The sequence below is a fragment of the Crinia signifera genome, unplaced genomic scaffold (genome assembly GCF_055691185.1).
Source record: "Crinia signifera unplaced genomic scaffold, ASM5569118v1 HAP2_SCAFFOLD_122, whole genome shotgun sequence".
NCBI classification, from domain to species: domain Eukaryota; kingdom Metazoa; phylum Chordata; class Amphibia; order Anura; family Myobatrachidae; genus Crinia; species Crinia signifera.
In genome coordinates, this window is record NW_028142015.1 from 350,021 (window position 1) to 371,340 (window position 21,320).

General features: G+C 47.0%; 1 long non-coding RNA gene across 1 annotated transcript; it reads right to left on the bottom strand.

The window, feature by feature from the left end:
- Positions 1-17,218: 17,218 nt before the first annotated feature.
- LOC146052763 (uncharacterized) lies at positions 17,219-19,844 on the bottom strand. Its single transcript, XR_014467638.1, has 3 exons — positions 19,776-19,844; positions 19,307-19,420; positions 17,219-17,256 (listed from the first exon to the last, which is right to left on the bottom strand). It is a non-coding gene; the product is annotated as an uncharacterized LOC146052763 (long non-coding RNA).
- Positions 19,845-21,320: the final 1,476 nt, after the last annotated feature.

Sequence of the window (21,320 nt, forward strand, 5' to 3'; positions counted from 1 at the left end):
CCGAATTATTCCGAAATACGGACATTCCAGAAAGTGAAAAAAAAATTTTTTTTTGCTAAAAACTCACTGGGGACATTTGTAACAGCATCACTGGGGACATGATATGTAACTGGCACTACATACAGTTATGGCCTGGTACATCGTGGCTGCGTTGCGCATACAGTGCGCCATGCAAATCGCGCCTGGATCGCGCCTGCTCCTTGCGCTATAGTCCCGTTATAGATCGCGTTATAACGTAACGTAATCTTGTAAATGTAACCTGCACTTACACTCATTGACCACCAGATGTCACTTTTCCCAAACAGTACAGCGCATGCGTAAAAATCTCTTCTACAAAACAGTGGCCGCCACGACTTTTCACTACGGATTTTGTCCTTACTTTACGGACAGATTGTTTTGTATTTATTCGCAGAAGCAGCTACGTACGGTCATTTATGTAATTGGTACAGAAGCCATGCTAACCTTTGCTATTGCTGGATGACTACTTAAAACATTATTTGAGGACCTACAGTATCATACTTTACACTACGGATTTTGTCCTTACTTTACGGACAGAGTTCTTTTCTTTTATTCGCAGCCGCAGTGACGTACTGGATGGTCATGAACTGTATTTGATTGGTGCAGAAGCCATGCTAACCATCTGCCAGGAGTAAAATCACAGGCAATAGTGGCCTAGCGGGTAGAGGCACGGCTTCACTATTTCAGTATCAGTAGTTCGATCCTCAGTTGATTACATTATATTTTTATTTTTTAAACGTTTTTTTTCGCAAAATAGATTTAGCTTTTCAGGTAAAACTCCTTGCCTTGAGGACCGTGTTTCGGGATTAAATTCGCTAACCATTGCTAACCAGCCACTTTTCACTACGGATTTTGTCCTTACTTTACGGACAGATTGTTTTGTATTTATTCGCAGAAGCAGCTACGTACGGTCATTTATGTAATTGGTACAGAAGACATGCTAACCTTTGCTATTGCTGGATGACTACTTAAAACTTTATTTGAGGACCTACAGTATCATACTTTACACTACGGATTTTGTCCTTACTTTACGGACAGAGTTCTTTTCTTTTATTCGCAGCCGCAGTGACGTACTGGATGGTCATGAACTGTATTTGATTGGTGCAGAAGCCATGCTAACCATCTGCCAGCAGTAAAATCACAGGCAATAGTGGCCTAGCGGGTAGAGGCACGGCTTCACTATCTCAGTATCAGTAGTTCGATCCTCAGTTGGTTACATTATATTTTTATTTTTTAAACGTTCTTTTTTTTTTTTTTAAACTAATACAGTTACAGTAGTTGGTGCTTATCAAAATCTTTCGGACTTTTCCACAAACAAAAACGATAGTTAATACCCATACTGTACATACTGTACTGCGCTACAGAGAACGTTTTTTTTCAGCAACAATAGATTTCTCCAAACTCAGACACAGACCGACACCTCAGACAATAAGATGTTGATTGCAGTCATATGTTAATTTCAGTCTGCCTTTTTGTTTCGCTGGTAATTGTACATAATTCAAATGCACCTATCAGCTTCATGAAGGATTTCCTTTGTCTCTGCCAGCATAAATTCAGCTACAGTACATTAAAATTGTCAAACAATCCAGTTTGTTTTTCTGCATCTAAACCGTGTAGAATTGCTACGGATCGTCTCTTCATCTCTTGCCTGTATACAAGCACGAGATTCTACCTGTACACCTGGACTATTCATTCTGCTGAATCCAAAGTCAAGTTGTTGCTGCTTTCGTGTTTCTACCGTTTTACCATCATACTGCCTTCCTTCCGCAAGAACACTACTGTATCTTCTCGCTGGAGCAGTAAGTACACTATACAGTAGTACAGTCATTTGTACATTTCACTGATTGCTGCATTACAGTATACAGTAAGCAGCACTACAAAACGGTCCCTGCGCGGAAGCGCTCGGTTCCCACCCTTCCCTGAATGAAGATGTTTCCCTTCTTTCCCTACTGTTCAAATGCACCCGGTGCAGAATACTGTATACTGTACAAGTGCCATTGAGAATATTGTACAATGTGTTAAAATTGCCTGGTGTGTATGGGCCGCAAATCCCCGACTAGCGATGACAGTACTCTATTAGGGTGGGCTACTGTAGGCTGCTAAATACTAGTTCTCTTCGTAATACCATTGGTGTAATACCGTAAAACACGTATTTTTTCCTCAAACGAGGGGACCGGTGTTTTTCTCATGTTTACAGACTGTTTCGCAGAGTCAGTCAGTAATAGGAGCACATGTGATACAGTATCGTGATTTTCAGCCATGTTGGGAATCGAGATGGCTGCACAGTGCAGTAGAGATAGCGCCATGTGGAATATTGTACAATGTGTTAAAATTGCCTAGTGTGTATGGGACGCAGATCCCCCGCTACATTTGCGAGGGCAGGATCAACTTTCCCTCCCCCTTACTGCACTTCTGCTTCAGGTACTGTACCATACAGTAAGTACCATAATGAACAGTGCATGATTCTCTTGAGGATCATACAGTACACACTAAACGTTTTTCATCTGAAAATTGCCTGGTGTGTATGGTCCAGAGTTCCCCGACTAGCGATGAGAATACTTTATTAGGCTACTGCAGGCTGCCGCTATGGGTATTGTCCGTATAATGTGTAATAAATCCTGGATTGGGGTATTGTCAGTAATATTGTTGTAATACCGTAAATAACGGATCATTTGGCATTTTTTCCCGCATACTGTACTTGTAATTGAAGTAGTCACAGCAATAGGATCACGTGGTATCGTGATTTTCCGCCATTTTAGGGATCAACATGGATGCCACATACAGTACAGTGCAGTGCAGTAGAGATACTGTAGCGCCATTTAGAATATTGTACGTGTTAAAATTGCCTGGTGTGTATAGGCCGCAGATCCCCGACTAGCGATGACAATACTCTATTAGGGTGGGCTACTACTGGCAGGCTGCTACTATGGGTATTCTCGTATAATCTGTGCAACTGTAAATACTGTTGGTGTAATACTGTAAATACTGTATACTGTAGTAACGTATTTTTTCGCAGTTTGGGGATTTTTGCGCATATTAATAGACTATTTCGCAGACTCAGTCATACTGTTTGTGTAAAAAATCCCCTAGCTGTGTACAAAATCCCCTAGCTGTGGGTGTTCGTATTGTAATACTGTACAGTAATTACTGTACAGTAATACTAGATTACAGGTATCCGGAGAACCAGAATACTGTACCAGTTTATTTTTTTATTTTTTTTATTACATTTTTTATTAATTCATTGCATTATTATTATACAGCAGGAACAGCATGTGGTGTCATTGCATTATTATTATTACAGTATACAGAGGGAGCAGCCTGTGGTGTCATGGCATTACTTTTATATTATACAGGGGGAGCAGCCTGTGGTGTCATGGCATTATTATTATACAGAGGGAGCAGCCTGTGGTGTCATGGCATAATGCCATGACACCACAGTCTGCTCCCCCTGTACAATAATAATTATGACACCACAGGTGGCTCCCCCTGTATAATATACAGTAAAATGAATGCCATGACACCACTGGCTGCTCCCTCTGTATAATAATAATAATGCAATGACACCACATGCTGTTCCTGCTGTACTGTATAATAATAATGCAATGACACCACAGGCTACTCCCGCTGTATAATATACAGTACAGTACAGTAACAATAGTAATACCATGACACAAATTATTATACAGGGGGAGCAGCCTGTGGTGTCATTGCATTATTATTATACAGAGGGAGCAGCCTGTGGTGTCATGGCATTACTTTTATATTATACAGGGGTAGCAGCCTGTGGTGTCATGGCATTATTATTATGCAGAGGGAGCAGCCTGTGGTGTCATGGCATAATGCCATGACACCACAGGCTGCTCCCCCTGTACAATAATAATGACACCACAGGGTGCTCCACCTGTATAATATAAAAGTAATGCCATGACCACAGGCTGCTCCCCCTGTATAATAATTTGTGTCATGGCATTACTATTATTAATAGTAATGCCATGACACAAATTATTATACAGGGGGAGCAGCCTGTGGTGTCATTGCATTATTACAGATACTGTATGTCGTTTTAGATCATGTTAACTTACTACTATACTGTGTTTTATCCTCGACCAGGCTCCTCCTGTCCTGCTGCGGCTCCACAAATTTCTGTTCCCCTCTCTGCGGCCTCCTGAAGCGTCCCCCACGAGTTGCTCTGCGGGCGGCCCCAGCCTTCCTCCAGTCTCTGAGTGCAGACGCGTGGGTGGGAGGCGTCAACGTCATGACGTCCACACCGCACCCAGCGTCTGCCGACTGCCACTGGGGATAAGAGGGAACAGGCTGCCGGCCGGAGCCCTCCTCCACGTAGCCGTGGAGGCCGGCGGCCATGTTGCTGTGGCCTCAGACATCATTTAAAAAACCACAGTAACATGGCCGCCGGCAGTGAAAAAAAAAACAAACGGCAATGCGGCCTCAGAAACGGGCGCGGCGGCGCGGCCCGCAGCACACCTGCCAGAGCGGCCTGGGGGGCAGATGGCATCCTGCCCCCCGGCCCAGCCCGCCCCTGCCTCCACCCCTCCTAGTCTGTCTGTCTAAGCCCCATCTGTTAACGTACTGTACTTTTGTTTATCGCTTCATCCCTTTTATTGAAAAAAAAAGCTCATGTCTATGCAGTACGGTCACATAATTTTCGGTACTTGTGACTTACAGTATCTGGGCAGCCAATGTTGAAATTGTATGCCAGTACCCTAAGCATGCGATTTGATGCGATTTCCCTTGAAATTCCTTTGAAGAGAAAATTGCTGTTGCATTGTATGCTATTGTATTGCATGCGATGCGATTTGATGCGATTTTAATACTGTACTGTATGTACAGATGTACCCAGATGCCTGTTTCATACAGTATGTGAAATGGCCCCCCAGACCCCATTTTTAATTGTATTCCCACCCTGATGGCTAAATGCCCCCATTGTTAACGCCACCCCACTATCAACGCCAACCCGAAGCGTGGCGAGCGGCGGCGTTACGCGTCCTCCGACCTTTTCATACCCCCACAATCCACGTCGGCGTGGAGTTGATTTTATATAGTGTGGCGAGCGCAAGTGGGGTGGCGTTAACAATGGGGGCATTTAGCCATCAGGGTGGGAATACAATAAAAAATGGGGTCAATTGTATGATTGTATGCGATGCAATTTGACGCGATTTTAGGTGCGATGAAGAAAATCAGGCGCCCAAATAAGTCACAAGTACTGTACCTACTGTAATTTTCACTACTGTAATACCATAATACAATACTGTATGCTACTGTATTGTACTGTAACTAATGTACTGTACTGTACAGTATGTACTGTATTAACTTGAATCTTATTGTTGTGTATTGTAGAGTGCACTGCCTACTGAAGATGGTGAAAACAAAAAAATTCTATTCTGGAGAACCTACACTTGCATGTCCCAAGAGAATGGCTGCATTAGTGCCAAACATTAAAAATAATATCGTTAAGAAGAAAGCAGGAAAAGAAAATATTCCTGTTGTCAAACTACGGAAAAATGCCAAGGCCAAGAACAAGTCTTTGTTCGCGACTATGTAAAACGTAATGGCTGCATAGGCATGGAGGAGATTAAACATGATAGCTGGGTGTGACCTTAGAGGTCATGTGACATGGAGAGCCTATGGCTATCTTGAGTTTGGGTTGTTGGCTCTGTTCATTACTCTGGGAGTAGGAGGAGTCTTCCTCTTCTTCCAGAGAATTTTCAGTGAGTACACACAGATTTTCCTGCTCTTCAATTTAGGCCCTGTTAACTTAAACTTCCCCTCTCTAGTTTATCTCCCCCCCCCCCATAGCTTTAAGCTTATCATGTCCCGTTCTGCCCCCAGCCGCTCAAGGCGTGCTGTTAGGCCGCCCGCCCGTTTTGCAGAGGCCCTGGGTGCTGTGGGGTCGACTGCGCACTCACCTGAGGCGGACAGCCCCACTTCGCGTGCGGTTGGGAGCTCTGGAGGGGGGCGTCGGGCCAGTGCGGCTGCTGCTGCGGTTCCCTCATCCCCTTCTATAGAGCCCCCGGCTAGCCGCGGGAGGAGAGCGTCGCGCGGCGGGCGTACGGGTTCAGGAAACGCCCGCCGCGGCCTAGTGTTATTGCAGCAGAGCTTCCCTCACGCGTTCAGCGAGCCCGGGCGCGGGTCTGAGCAGCCCAGCACCTCGGCCGGGCGTACGGGGAGAGGCCGTGCGACGGGGGCTGCGGCGCGGCGGGTTCCCGGTGGTGACGGCATCTCGCCGCGCGGGCAGCCTTCCAGGCGCGGCAGAGCAGCATCACGCGGTGGGCGCAGGTCTGTTGACGGCGCCCGCCGCGCTGCTCACGGGACAGGGGGCGCGGGCGTTGTAAGGGACGGGAGTCGCGCTGCTGCCGCTGGTGAGGCTGCTCCCACCAATCGGCGGCCATTACGCAGCGCAGCACATTCACCTGACATGGCGGCCGGGCCTAGTCGCCCCAGAGGCCGGAGCGGGGCCGCAACAAGGGCCAGCGCAAGGGCTGGGGATAGCTCAAGGGAGCGGGGCAGGCTCATGGATCCTTCCCCTGATCCGGAGACTCCCCAATACGGCTATAGGCCATCCTGGGAGAGTCACAGTCAGGATGAGGCAGAGGTGACACAGTCCCCCACTAGAGTAAGGGTCAGGAGTGGGGCTAGTGCGAATAGGAGGCCAAGGAGTAATAGCAGGGACGGTTACTCAGCAGGGGAGGCCGGCAGCACACGCAGGCCAGCATTTGATCCGGACTTATTATCTGCTGCTTTGTCCTCAATGGCTGGGGCATTAGCTCCCTTAGTTGAAGTGGATTCTGAGGGGGCTGATTCACCTGGGTCTGCCAGTCGCAGATCATCTGCTAGGGGCCATTCTATCCCGGGTTGTGCGGAATTTGTCAGGGCTTTTAGAAACATCAGCCCTTCAGGGCACGGTTCCCAGCCAAGGTCTCCTCGCAGGCATGATGTTAACACCTCTTCCAGTGTGCGCAGGTCTGGCCGGGGCAGGGCCGGAGGGCCCTCCCGGTCTGTGTCTGTTGTTTCCTCAGATCCCGGTGAACGTGGAGCTGACCCTGTGGACGAAAGGGAGGCGGATTTGACTGATGACACGGATGACGACACCTGGGCGGCGCAGCCTGAGTCGACAGGTGAGGAGAATACTGATGATGCGGCTGGTTCAGTGCCATACTCATCCACAGTGGGGTCTGGATCTAGCCGTTTTTCCTCTTCCTCCTCCTCCTCATCGGCTGGTGGTTCAGATGTAGGTAGTGCTAAGAAGGCGCGCAAGCAGGCGGCCAAATACGCTAAAAAGGAGGCGGGTCGTCAGGCCCTCAGTCGCAAGCGTAAGCGGGCCACATCAATTTCGAAGAGAGAGCGCAAGCGCCGCAATTTGCCAGGGGTAGTGCACTGCGACTACACCGCTGTACTTAGGGGTCTTAGGGAAAGCTGTAGGTCAAAAATACAAAAAGGGGAATTTGTGGACTTGTTCAGTTTAACTGACGAGTCCAAAAAAGCCTACAAAGCTGCTAAGGCTAAGGGAGGCATAGGGGCGGAAGCCTTCCGCTCCTATGATAACTGGCTAGCGGGATTCTGTGTGTTCTCCGCATGTTACCTGGAAGATAGGCCAAGGGAACACATGAATGTAATTCGATACATTCACATGGTCCATGAGATGAGGCGCACGTACGGTGGGGTAGCGTGGAGGACATACGATGAGCAGTTCCGGCGCAAGCAGGACTGCTTACATGTCATAGATTTCGGGTGTAAGGACGTAGAAGTCTGGATGGCACTCACCAGGACTCCCGTGGAGGCGGTGGAGAACACGCGAGCTATTGCCGCTCCAACTCCCGCCGCAGCGGTGACCCAGCGTCCCACGGCGAGTGACACAGCCGGGCCGAAGCGTTTCCCTGCGGCCGGTAGGTCCTTTACACCAGGTGCTGCAAAGGGAAAGTGTTATGGCTTTAACAACTCCTTCTGCAATCAAGGGCAGCGGTGCCGTTACAAGCACGTCTGCATAAACTGCTCAGGGAATCACCCGGCATTTAACTGCTTTCGAGGGGGCCGCCCCTCTCGAGGGGCGGTTGCCTCGGCAGCAGCAAGGCCTGCCACGTCAGGCAACCCTAGATAGGGCCTACACTCCGGTAAGGGTGGAAGCCATGTCACCATGGCTCCGACACTACCCGGACAGAGATTCCGCGGATTTTCTTTTGCAAGGTTTTACAGAGGGTTTTCACCTCCCTATTCGGGGTGAAGTTGTTGGGGGAAAGTTTAAAAATCTTCAGTCTGCTCGCGCCTTGTCCTCAGTTTTAAAGGACAAGGTTGATGCCGAGCTGCGTTTAGGTCGCATGGCCGGGCCCTTCCCTGCTTCTCCCCTGCCCGATCTAATTCTATCCCCCGTTGGGGTAGTGCCCAAGAAAGTTCCTGGTAAGTACAGACTTATCCAGCACCTTTCTTATCCAGCAGGCTCGTCAGTAAATGATGCCATCCCTGAGGAATTTTGTTCTGTGACCTATCAGTCGTTTGATGACGCACTGGAGATGGTCCGGGCCAATGGTGAGGGGGCACTGATGGCGAAGGTGGACATCGAGTCGGCCTTTCGTCTCATGCCCCTGCACCCCGATGCATTTAGGTACATGGGCTTTCGCATAGGTGAGGAGTACTTCCTTGACAAATGTTTGCCGATGGGGTGCTCCGTATCTTGTGCATTTTTCGAGAAGTTCAGTAGTTTTTTGCATTGGTGCGTGGAGAGGTCATCCGGGATGAGCGGGATCGCTCACTACCTGGATGATTTCCTTTGCGTTGGCCCTGCGGGTTCCGAAAACTGTGCAGTGTTGTTGGAGACGGTTCGTTCTGTCTTCTCGCAATTCGGGGTGCCTATTGCAGAAGACAAAACCGAGGGCCCTATGACCTGCCTGTCTTTCCTGGGGATCCAGATAGACACAGTGTTGGGACAGTGCTGTCTTCCTGTGGAGAAAGTCACCAAGCTGAAGGGAGTCATTGACGCATGCCGTTATTCCCGTAAGATTACGTTGCGACAGGCCCAATCCCTGCTAGGGCAGCTTAACTTCGCCTGTAGGGTCATCCCAATGGGTAGGCTGTTTTGTAGGAAGTTAGAAAGGGCAACCTCTGGAGTAGCCAGAACTCACCATCTAGTACGGCTATCTGCGGAGATCAGGCGCGACCTAACCGTATGGGCTACCTTCTTAGATGACTTCAACGGCATCCGCATCTGGCTGGCTCCCACGATTGACAGCTGCTCACTGCAGCTATTCACCGACGCTGCTGGCGCAACAGGGTTTGGGTGCTTCTTGGGGGGTAGTTGGTGCGCGCAGGCATGGCCCCCTTCGTGGTTTACTAAAGGCCTCACGAAGGACATGTTGCTCCTTGAGCTTTTTCCCATTATGGTGGCGATGGAAGTCTGGGGCGCGCAGCTTGCTAATCGCAGTGTACTCTTTTGGTGCGACAACTACAGCACAGTACATGCGATTAACAACCAAAAGGCAAAATCACCTTTAGTTCTGAGGGTGCTGTCGCAGCTCTTCCTGCAATGTCTACGTTTTAACATCCTCTTTAGGGCTAGGCATGTCCCGGGCACAGAGAATGGAGTAGCCGACGCGCTTTCGCGATTTCAGTGGGATCGTTTTAGGGAACTGGCTCCTTATGCTGACGTTGTTGGGGTCTCGTGCCCGGCTTATATTTGGCAGGTCATCAGCCCGGACTGGAGGGGCTAGCGGAATTATCGGTAGCGCCGGCTACTCTTAGAACATACCGCCAGGCTTGGTCGGAGTGGGAGGCTTTTTCCGGAGGGGCAGCACAGCCAGGTACGCGGGGCAGTAAACTATTCCTATCTTTTGTCTGGCGTCTTTACAAGACAGGGAAATCTAGAGCTGTTGCAGCGCGTTACCTGGCAGGAATATCATTTTTTGCGCAGCTGAAAGGGAAACAGGATTTTACAAAAGGCTTCTTGGTGCGTAGGGCTTTGAAGGGTTGGGCTCGCATTGCTCCCGTAGCTCCCGATTGCAGGCGTCCCATTAGCTTCCCTCTTTTGTTATCCTTGTTGGAAAAAATTAGCTTGTTTGCAGACTCCGAGTTTGAGACCCTCCTGTTCAGTTTAGCCTTTTCCATGGCGTTTCATGGAGCTTTTAGAATATTAGAGTTGGTGGCGGCATCGAAAGTTAAGGTTGCCGCGCTGTTATATACAGACATTCGCATAGATGCAGGGTCGCTTTGGTGCAGGATTAGGCGATCCAAGACCGACCAGGCAGCGAGAGGGACGTGGGTGCACATAGCCTCTGTCATACCCAAATCAGCATGTCCGGTAGCAATGGCTGAACGCTATATGCTAGTGCGACCGACAGGGGCTGCCTCTTGGTTTGTGCACTACGATGGATCTCCCCTGACCAGATACCAATTTGCATGGATGCTCAGGAAATGCTTGGGTGAACTGGGTTTGTCACCAGAGGAATTTGGCACCCACTCCTTTAGAATTGGAGCGGCTACATCTGCTGCCAGCGCTGGTCAGTCGGTTAGGGAAATTAAGAGGCTAGGGCGTTGGCGCTCTGCAGCATACAGAAAGTATATTAGGCCTCACCTACTGCCCTGAACGGTCTATGCATATATGGGTTCCAGCTGTGTGGTTGTACTCCTATGTTACCCCTGCCCGATTGTTTCCTACTCGGGGATTAGCCACACTCTGTTGTTGGGCCAGTGTCCGGAGTTTTCACGCTTTTTTACCTGACCTGACGGACTGAATTCGGCTATATCTAATTCGGCTAATTCGGCTCCAATTAAGAGTCCCTCAGCAGGTTCAGACGTTTTTTCCTCCGGCCGAGTAATCCCTTGTTTTCCAAATTCCCTTCCAAACCTATTCCTCCCCTTGTTTGTGGCTTCCCTTCTGTGTCCAGGAGTGGCTTCAATTGGTATTGAAGCATCAAAGCACCAAATTGTGCTGCAACCACCAAATTCCTTTTTTCTTTTGGCAGACCCTTCCAAAACTAGTGAACTAACGCCCCGGCATCCTAGAGACAGGCGCTAACTGATATCATACATCTCCTTCTTTATAGGTGTGGGCTCCGATGCACGCAGAATATGGATAGTTGGGCACTCCTTTGTACATTGGGCGGCCAGGTTGATAGAGTCAGGCAAGGGACCCGCATGTGAATTTGGTCATTTGGTGAGGTGGATGGGCGTGAGAGGAATGTCCTGGCGCGAGCTAAAGGCATTCTTGCTGATGAAGGTAAAGAGGTTCGGTGTGCCGGGCATATTGGTGTTACACCTTGGGGGTAACGATCTTGGGAAAATGTCCCAATTGCAGTTGCGGGCCCTGATTATAGATGACCTGGCTGCCATTAAGGGTGCCTGGCCTGGATGCACCCTGATCTGGTCTTTTGTGGTTCCCCGGATATGTTGGAGAGGTGCAAGAGACTGTAGGGCTATAGACGAGGCAAGGAAGAAATTGAATTCAGCTGTAGCTAAATGGGTGATTGAAGCAGGCGGAGCTGTGGTACCACACGAGCGTATAAGGTTTAGGCATCATCAGCTATTTAGGCCGGACGGGATTCATTTAGTTGAGGGGGGTCTGTTTTGGTTCATCGAGGACTTGCTAGCGGTTGTAGGTTTAGTCCTGGGATAGGTGGCGGGCGGGTGCCTCTTGCTAGAGACCCCGCGTTGGCGGGAAAGAGCGGCAAGTTATTGATTCAAGGGGTTTATCAAGTTATGTTATTGCGTATTCGGTCATGTTACGGTGCGCTCGCCTCTCATTTGGCTTAGGCCTCGCTAGATTACCCGACCGGGGATGGCGAACCCACTCAGAGGAGTGGGCAGCCAGTGCTGTAGGTTGAGTGGATACCGCTTTTATCTGTTAGACCGATTATGCATGGGTGTTGGGTGGAGCTTAGTTAAAAGCCGCTCTTTTCTGGGCCACCTTTAAAATTAAAATACAAAAAATAAAATAAAAATTAAATATAAATAAACAAACAAAAATAATAAATAAAAATTAGAATAAAAAATTCTTTGAAATAAAATTCAGCTAACAACTGTTCTGCCAAATTCAAGTCTCCGTGTCTTTATTTATTATAGAGGTATAAGTATTATATAGAGCATGATTGGGGTCACACATCTGCTATTACAATGTTTAAGGAGAATCTCACGATGACTGTCTGGTGCAAGACATTAACACTGATGCACAGCAAGACATTAACACAGTGACAGATGTGTCAGTTCCCGTAGATAATGACTTGCACCCTTTGGAGCTTCACATTACACCTCTGGAACAAAAATCTCAATCACCGTCCCGTAGGAAACTTAACTTTCTGGATCACAACCCACCACAATGTAGCTGCACAGGGCTGGTGAGAGACATTTTGGGCAAGATGACCCACCTGGAAACCCAAAACAATGGACTGTCTGTACATGTGGATGAACTGAAAGCGGAAATTCATGTACTGACAGGACAAATTAAAGTGCTGTCAGGAGGTCTGATTGACATGCTTGCTCAAGCCAAACAATGGCAAGCTGCTACAGGGCCACCCATTACACCCACAACATCTAATCCAGTACAATCACAATTTGACTGCCCTGATGCATTTGAAACAGAGGATTTTGACTTGGAAATGACCCAACCAACCACATCTTTCCACTTTTCTGATTTGGAGATGACACCAGCTTCATCCAACCGATTGGCCAGCCCTAGCATGGACACAGAAACTGTTTTACCAAATGAATTGGTGAACATGGACACAACACCAGTGTCATCTCACTGGTTGCCTGCCACACATAATGCTTCAGATACACAACAACGTCAGACCAACTTAACAAGTACCCCACTGACATCTCACTGGTTGGCTGACAGACACAATGCACCATCCCAAGCCTCTAACAACATGGACACTGCAATGGTTGCATCATCCCAATTGTCCCCTGGAAATATGATCGTCGCAACCTTACCTCAACATCAAAGAACATCACCTCTACATGAAAGAACACCTAGAATCATACCCAAAGAATTGTGCGCTGTGGGGATTTCCTTGCCTGACATGCCGCTCAAAGTCATCACAGCTGAGGGTGTCAACACTCTCTTTAAAGCAGCGAAGATGGAAATGCACCGTTATGCACAACAGATTTTCCAAGAGCATGTTTCTTTTGACCTGTATAAGAATTGGTGCAATCGGGTCAATTATGATGGGCAACGTAATAAATTTGCAATCCCAGAAAATCTGCGCCTCGATATAGTGACACGGCTCATGGGGAAATTTGAGCTTACAAAGGCTGATTGTACAAAGATAAAGGACACTATAAATGGATTGCTACGGATGCCCAGAGTTACACGCTGGACGTGCTTACTGTAGCACAGCAACTGGAGACGTCTCTTCAAACTGGCATCTACTGTACTCACAGAACAAAGGACTGGCAATGAAATGGAAAAAAAGTACGTTTATGATCTTACTGTACTGTATCTCTCTCCCTCTCTCCCATCCCCTTCCAACATACTGTATCTCTCTCTCCCCCCCCCCCTGACATCCTTGTGACCATTCAGTACTAACGCTATTCTCTTTTCTTCTCTCCCCATGCCACTCTACAATGAGCAAAATCAAGCGAGTTTGGGACCGAGAACAAAGGACTGGCAATGAAATGGAAAAAAAGTACGTTTATGATCTTACTGTACATTATCTCTCTCCCTCTCTCCCATCCCCTTCCCCTGCCAACATGTCCCCCCCCCCCCCCCCCCCGAAACCCTTGTGACCATTCAGTACTAATGCTATTCTTTTTTCTTCAACCCTTATCCACCACATGCCACTCTACAATGAGCAAAATCAAGCGTGTTTGGGACCGAGAACAAAGGACTGGCAATGAAATGGAAAAAAAGTACGTTTATGATCTTACTGTACATTACTGTATCTCTCTCCCTCTCTCCCATCCCCTTCCCCTGCCAACATTTCCCCCCCCCCCCCCCCTAAACCCTTGTGACCATTCAGTACTAATGCTATTCTTTTTTCTTCAACCCTTATCCACCACATGCCACTCTACAATGAGCAAAATCAAGCGAGTTTGGGACCGAGAACAAAGGACTGGCAATGAAATGGAAAAAAAGTACGTTTATGATCTTACTGTACATTACTGTATCTCTCTCCCATCCCCTTCCCCTGCCAACATTCCCCCCCCCCCCCCCCCCGAAACCCTTGTGACCATTCAGTACTAATGCTATTCTTTTTTCTTCAACCCTTATCCACCACATGCCACTCTACAATGAGCAAAATCAAGCGAGTTTGGGACCGAGAACAAAGGACTGGCAATGAAATGGAAAAAAAGTACGTTTATGATCTTACTGTACATTACTGTATCTCTCTCCCTCTCTCCCATCCCCTTCCCCTGCCAACATGTTTCCCCCCCCCCCCCCGAAACCCTTGTGACCATTCAGTACTAATGCTATTCTTTTTTCTTCAACTCTTATCCACCACATGCCACTCTACAATGAGCAAAATCAAGCGAGTTTGGGACTGAGAACAAAGGACTGGCAATGAAATGGAAAAAAAGTACGTTTATGATCTTACTGTACATTACTGTATCTCTCTCCCTCTCTCCCATCCCCTTCCCCTGCCAACATGTTCCCCCCCCCCCCCCCCGAAACCCTTGTGACCATTCAGTACTAACGCTATTCTTTTTTCTTCAACCCTTATCCACCACATGCCACTCTACAATGAGCAAAATCAAGCGTGTTTGGGACCGAGAACAAAGGACTGGCAATGAAATGGAAAAAAAGTACGTTTATGATCTTACTGTACATTACTGTATCTCTCTCCCTCTCTCCCATCCCCTTCCCCTGCCAACATTTCCCCCCCCCCCCCCTAAACCCTTGTGACCATTCAGTACTAATGCTATTCTTTTTTCTTCAACCCTTATCCACCACATGCCACTCTACAATGAGCAAAATCAAGCGAGTTTGGGACCGAGAACAAAGGACTGGCAATGAAATGGAAAAAAAGTACGTTTATGATCTTACTGTACATTACTGTATCTCTCTCCCTCTCTCCCATCCCCTTCCCCTGCCAACATGTTCCCCCCCCCCCCCCCCCCGAAACCCTTGTGACCATTCAGTACTAATGCTATTCTTTTTTCTTCAACTCTTATCCACCACTTGCCACTCTACAATGAGCAAAATCAAGCGAGTTTGGGACTGAGAACAAAGGACTGGCAATGAAATGGAAAAAAAGTACGTTTATGATCTTACTGTACATTACTGTATCTCTCTCCCTCTCTCCCATCCCCTTCCCCTGCCAACATGTTTCCCCCCCCCCCCCCCCCCCCCCGAAACCCTTGTGACCATTCAGTACTAATGCTATTCTTTTTTCTTCAACCCTTATCCACCACATGCCACTCTACAATGAGCAAAATCAAGCGAGTTTGGGACCGAGAACAAAGGACAGCCACGCCTTGCAAGAAGCTTTGTTGTGACCAACAGTACTTTAAATTATTGTACCTAAAATACTGTATGACTTTGTCCTGTTTAAATTAATGTGCTGTGTTTTTTTTATTTTATTTTTTATTATACTGTATTTGAAGTCCCCACACATGATTCAAATTGTAATGAAACGTACTGACAGTAATGATTGTTATAAATTTTTTATTAAAAAAAAAAAAAAAATTATATTAATCTTAATAATAAATTGAAAATGTGATTTATTATCCCCTGCAGCATTTGCACCACTCTTCTTAATTCTTCTGTGAAAATAAACAAACAAACAATGTACAGTTTTAGAACAGAAATACTGTACATGTTGAATACTGTACTTTACAGTACAGTAAGCATTACTATTACTACAGTATACTGTACTGTACTTTACCTCTATCCATGGGCGGATTTGGATGAGGGGTGGAGGCTGCCTCGTCCTCTTGTACCCTTGGCACTGTGGAAAAATGAGAAAATATACTTTAAAAATAAAGTTTTTATTACTGTAGTATTATTATTATTATTATTACTTGTAATACACTAGTTACTGTATGGTTATTACTGTAAAGTACAGTAAGTGTGCGATATGACGTGCAGCATACTGTATGGCAGCAGCTCAAAAGGGAAGGAGGCTGCTGCCAGGGCAATAAGATGTAATCCCTGGCATCGAGCAATAAATCCCTGGCATCAAGCATGTAACATCTAGCAATGAGAATGCACTGTAGGTAAGCCGCAGTTGTGTGGCATAATACTGTACAGTACAGTATGTACTGTAATGGGCATTACGGTGTGTGGCATAATGTGTGTCAAATAATGTGTAAAGGGCAATACAGTATGTGGCCTAATGTGTAATGGCCATTATAGTGTATAGCATTCAGTGTAATGGCCATTACTGTGTGTACCATTATGTGTGATGGGCATCATGGTGTGTGGCATAATGTGTAATGGGCATCACGGTGTGAGGCTTAATGTTGAATGGGCATCACGGTCTGAGGCATAATGTGTAATGTCTGTGTGACATGTAATAGGCATTACGAAGTGTGAGGTGTACCATGTAATGGGCATCACAGTGAGGGCATCACAGTTTGCAGTGCAATGGGCATTACGGTGTGTGGCATAACGTGTAACGGTGTATTGTTGGCTGATTGTATCCTGTGTCTGTTTTTCTTCCCCTATCAGAGCTTGATTATTATACTCATTGTTAGACTATTGTATTACTTGTTATACAGTACCTGTTATTTCCTATTCCTGTAACCCCCTTTTGTCCATTAGGGACTTTAATACATCATTTACGGAGTTTCTATCTCCTTACTTCTACAGTATACTGTGGTCTCGTCTGTTATTCGCATATAGCGATAAGGTATATTACGGACACTGTCCTTAAAGGTGTATTCGCAGATTAGAGACAGAGTACTGCGAAGGGATCTATTATTAAGGTATTGGTTCTTTGGTGTATAATACACAATAAAGGTACGCTACGCTGCGCCACGATTTGTTCGCACGTACCTACTGTAGGTATAAAAGGTACGCTGGTTACGGACATACTGTAATACGTAACCTAGGCTTTTCACTTATTGTCCTTTGGTCATAATAAATCAACATTAACAATTGGTGGGGGGGCCTGTAGAATGCCCGCAGGGTACCAGCGTGGGCCAATGGCACGCCAAGAGAAGACACAATTACTGTACAGTAGGAGAGAAAGAAAAAAAAAAACACAAACTCAATAAAGAAATGACAGGACTTACTCTCAGACGGAGCGGCTGAGGCAGTGGGGGCTGTTATGGTGCCCTGGTCTGCAATCGGAGTCACTGTGGGAAAATGTCAAAAATGAGAACAAGTGCTGTTTACTGTTAATAAACTTACCGTACTCTTAGTACTGTAAATAGGGCGGGGGTGGCTTTACAAAAAGGCGTGGACTGAATTTTATAAAGTGCTGCGCCCGCCATACTGTACTTTAGAAAATCCACTCTGCTCCACAGTGGATAGGACACATACCGCTGCGCATTCCCTGCTTGCGGCTGCCCTGGATAGTGGTTGTTTCAAAAGGAGGCATTTGCCAGTGCAGTACCGGATGTACACTAGTACTGCCAGTGGCAATTGCCTCCTTTTGTGCATCAGAGGCCTTGGCGCAACGCTCCACCCCCACCCCCCTGACATGGACACAACGCTGACTACGCAGGGCTGCGCTAGGCTGCCATTGGCCCACGCTACCAGCGTGGGCCAATGGCACGCCAAGAGAAGACACAATTACTGTACAGTAGGAGAGAAAGAAAAAAAAAAACACAAACTCAATAAAGAAATGACAGGACTTACTCTCAGACGGAGCGGCTGAGGCGGTGGGGGCTGTTATGGTGCCCTGGTCTGCAATCGAAGTCACTGTGGGAAAATGTCAAAAATGAGAACAAGTGCTGTTTACTGTTAATAAACTTACCGTACTCTTAGTACTGTAAATAGGGCGGGGGTGGCTTTACAAAAATGACGTGCAGCATATGGCAGCAGCTCAAAAGGGAAGGAGGCTGCTGTGGCTCTGGCATGTGGGAATGCAGTTTAAAAAGGAAGAAGGCTGCGGCTCCGGCAGGTATCTGATACGAAGAGTGCTTAATGCTTTCCGAAAGTGTGTGCAGTGTGCCCCCAAGCAATGAGCATGAAACTTCCACTGTCAATTAGCATTTAACCACCCCCTTCTCAGGTAGCATGGAACCCCTGGTAAAATGCATGTTACCCCTGGAAATGAGCAGTTCACCCCACCCCCCTGGCAATTAGCATTTCACACCCTCTGGCAACGAGCATGAGACACCTGGAATGGAGCATGTAGACCAGGGCAATAAGATGTACTGTAATCCCTGGCATCGAGCAATAAATCCCTGGCATCAAGCATGTAACATCTAGCAATGAGAATGCACTGTAGGTAAGCCGCAGTTAATACTGTACAGTACAGTATGTAATGGGCATTACGGTGTGTGGCATAATGTGTGTCAAATAATGTGTAATGGGCAATACAGTATGTGGCCTAATGTGTAATGGCCATTATAGTGTATAGCATTCAGTGTAATGGCCATTACTGTGTGTACCATTATGTGTGATGGGCATCATGGTGTGTGGCATAATGTGTAATGGGCATCACGGTGTGAGGCTTAATGTTGAATGGGCATCACGGTCTGAGGCATAATGTGTAATGTCTGTGTGACATGTAATAGGCATTACGAAGTGTGAGGTGTACCATGTAATGGGCATCACAGTGAGGGCATCACAGTTTGCAGTGCAATGGGCATTACGGTGTGTGGCATAACGTGTAATGGGCATTATGGCATGTGGTATACAGTACTACAGTATGTATTGGCTGTGTGACATGTAATCGGCATTACGGTGTAAATTTTTGACGTGCACCATTGGAACGCACATTTTCTATTATCCCTGTTTTACAAACATTGGTCAAGCCCTGGCATAATGTGTCATGGGCAGTATGGTGTGTAGCATTACTGTATGTAAAATGGTCATTACTGTGTGTAGCATTACAGTATGAGTGTTGGCCATTATGGTGTGTGGCATTATGTGTAATTGGCATTACTGTACTGTATGTTGGGTGGCATTATGTGGAATGGGCATTACTGTGTGTGGCATTATGTGGAATGGACATTACTGTGCATGGCATTACAGTACAGTATGTGGAATTGGCATTACTGTGTGTGTAATTACAGTATCTCTAATGGGCATTAAAGTGTGTGGCATTTTGTGTAATAATAGGCGGTGATGGACATGTCCAGTGATTGACATGCCCCTTGAATGGTGCACCCCCTAATAAAATGGGCTACGCACACCTACTATACTGTACAGTATGCGCAGCAATGCTTACAGTACCTTCTTCATGGCGGATGGAAGCACAGGGACTGTTATATTGGAAGGGGTAAAGAGGACGAGGAGGGGTGTCCAGCCACATCAAGGGCAGGGTGCCCTGGTCTGCAATCGGAGTCACTGTGGGAAAATGTCAAAAATGAGAACAAGGATGGATTGTATGGTCGACCGAAAGATTGTCGACAGTCATAAGGTCGACATACTGCAAGGTCGACAGGTGTCTAGGTCGACATGGGATAAGATCGACAGGTCATCAGGTCGACACAAGCATTAGGTCGACATGGTCTAGGTCGGCAGTCAAAAAGTTCACCATTGAGTTTTTCATTATTGTTGACTGAATGTCGACACAGTCAACATGGACAATAGAAAAGTGCATTGCGTCCCCTCAGCCTCGGCCAAAGGCACGCCAAGAAAATACACAAGTTGGAAAGGAAGAAAAAATACACAAACTCAATAAAGAAATGACAGGACTTACTTTCAGACGGAGCGGCTGAGGCTGTAACGGCCCGCAAGGTCAGGGTGTCCTCCTCGCCTTCAAGCGGTGGCACTGTGTGAAGATGAGAAAAATGAGAAAGTGTGCTGTTTAAATAAAGTTACTGTACTCATTACTGGGTTTACAAAAAGGCGTGGACTGGATTTTATAAAGTGCTGCGGCCGCTATACAGTAGTGTACTTTATAAAATCAACTCCGCTCCAAAGTGGATAGGACCCCTGCGCTTGGTATGGTCGACCGAAAGATTGTCGACAGTCATAAGGTCGACATACTGCAAGGTCGACAGGTGTCTAGGTCGACATGGGATAAGATCGACAGGTCATCAGGTCGACACAAGCATTAGGTCGACATGGTCTAGGTCGGCAGTCAAAAAGTTCACCATTGAGTTTTTCATTATTGTTGACTGAATGTCGACACAGTCAACATGGACAATAGAAAAGTGCATTGCGTCCCCTCAGCCTCGGCCAAAGGCACGCCAAGAAAATACACAAGTTGGAAAGGAAGAAAAAATACACAAACTCAATAAAGAAATGACAGGACTTACTTTCAGACGGAGCGGCTGAGGCTGTAACGGCCCGCAAGGTCAGGGTGTCCTCCTCGCCTTCAAGCGGTGGCACTGTGTGAAGATGAGAAAAATGAGAAAGTGTGCTGTTTAAATAAAGTTACAGTACTGTACTCATTACTGGGTTTACAAAAAGGCGTGGACTGGATTTTATAAAGTGCTGCGGCCGCTATACAGTAGTGTACTTTATAAAATCAACTCCGCTCCAAAGTGGATAGGACCCCTGCGCTTGGTATGGTCGACCGAAAGATTGTCGACAGTCATAAGGTCGACATACTGCAAGGTCGACAGGTGTCTAGGTCGACATGGGATAAGATCGACAGGTCATCAGGTCGACACAAGCATTAGGTCGACATGGTCTAGGTCGGCAGTCAAAAAGTTCACCATTGAGTTTTTCATTATTGTTGACTGAATGTCGACACAGTCAACATGGACAATAGAAAAGTGCATTGCGTCCCCTCAGCCTCGGCCAAAGGCACGCCAAGAAAATACACAAGTTGGAAAGGAAGAAAAAATACACAAACTCAATAAAGAAATGACAGGACTTACTTTCAGACGGAGCGGCTGAGGCTGTAACGGCCCGCAAGGTCAGGGTGTCCTCCTCGCCTTCAAGCGGTGGCACTGTGTGAAGATGAGAAAAATGAGAAAGTGTGCTGTTTAAATAAAGTTACTGTACTCATTACTGGGTTTACAAAAAGGCGTGGACTGGATTTTATAAAGTGCTGCGGCCGCTATACAGTAGTGTACTTTATAAAATCAACTCCGCTCCAAAGTGGATAGGACCGCTGCGCTTGGTATGGTCGACCGAAAGATTGTCGACAGTCATAAGGTCGACATACTGCAAGGTCGACAGGTGTCTAGGTCGACATGGGATAAGATCGACAGGTCATCAGGTCGACACAAGCATTAGGTCGACATGGTCTAGGTCGGCAGTCAAAAAGTTCACCATTGAGTTTTTCATTATT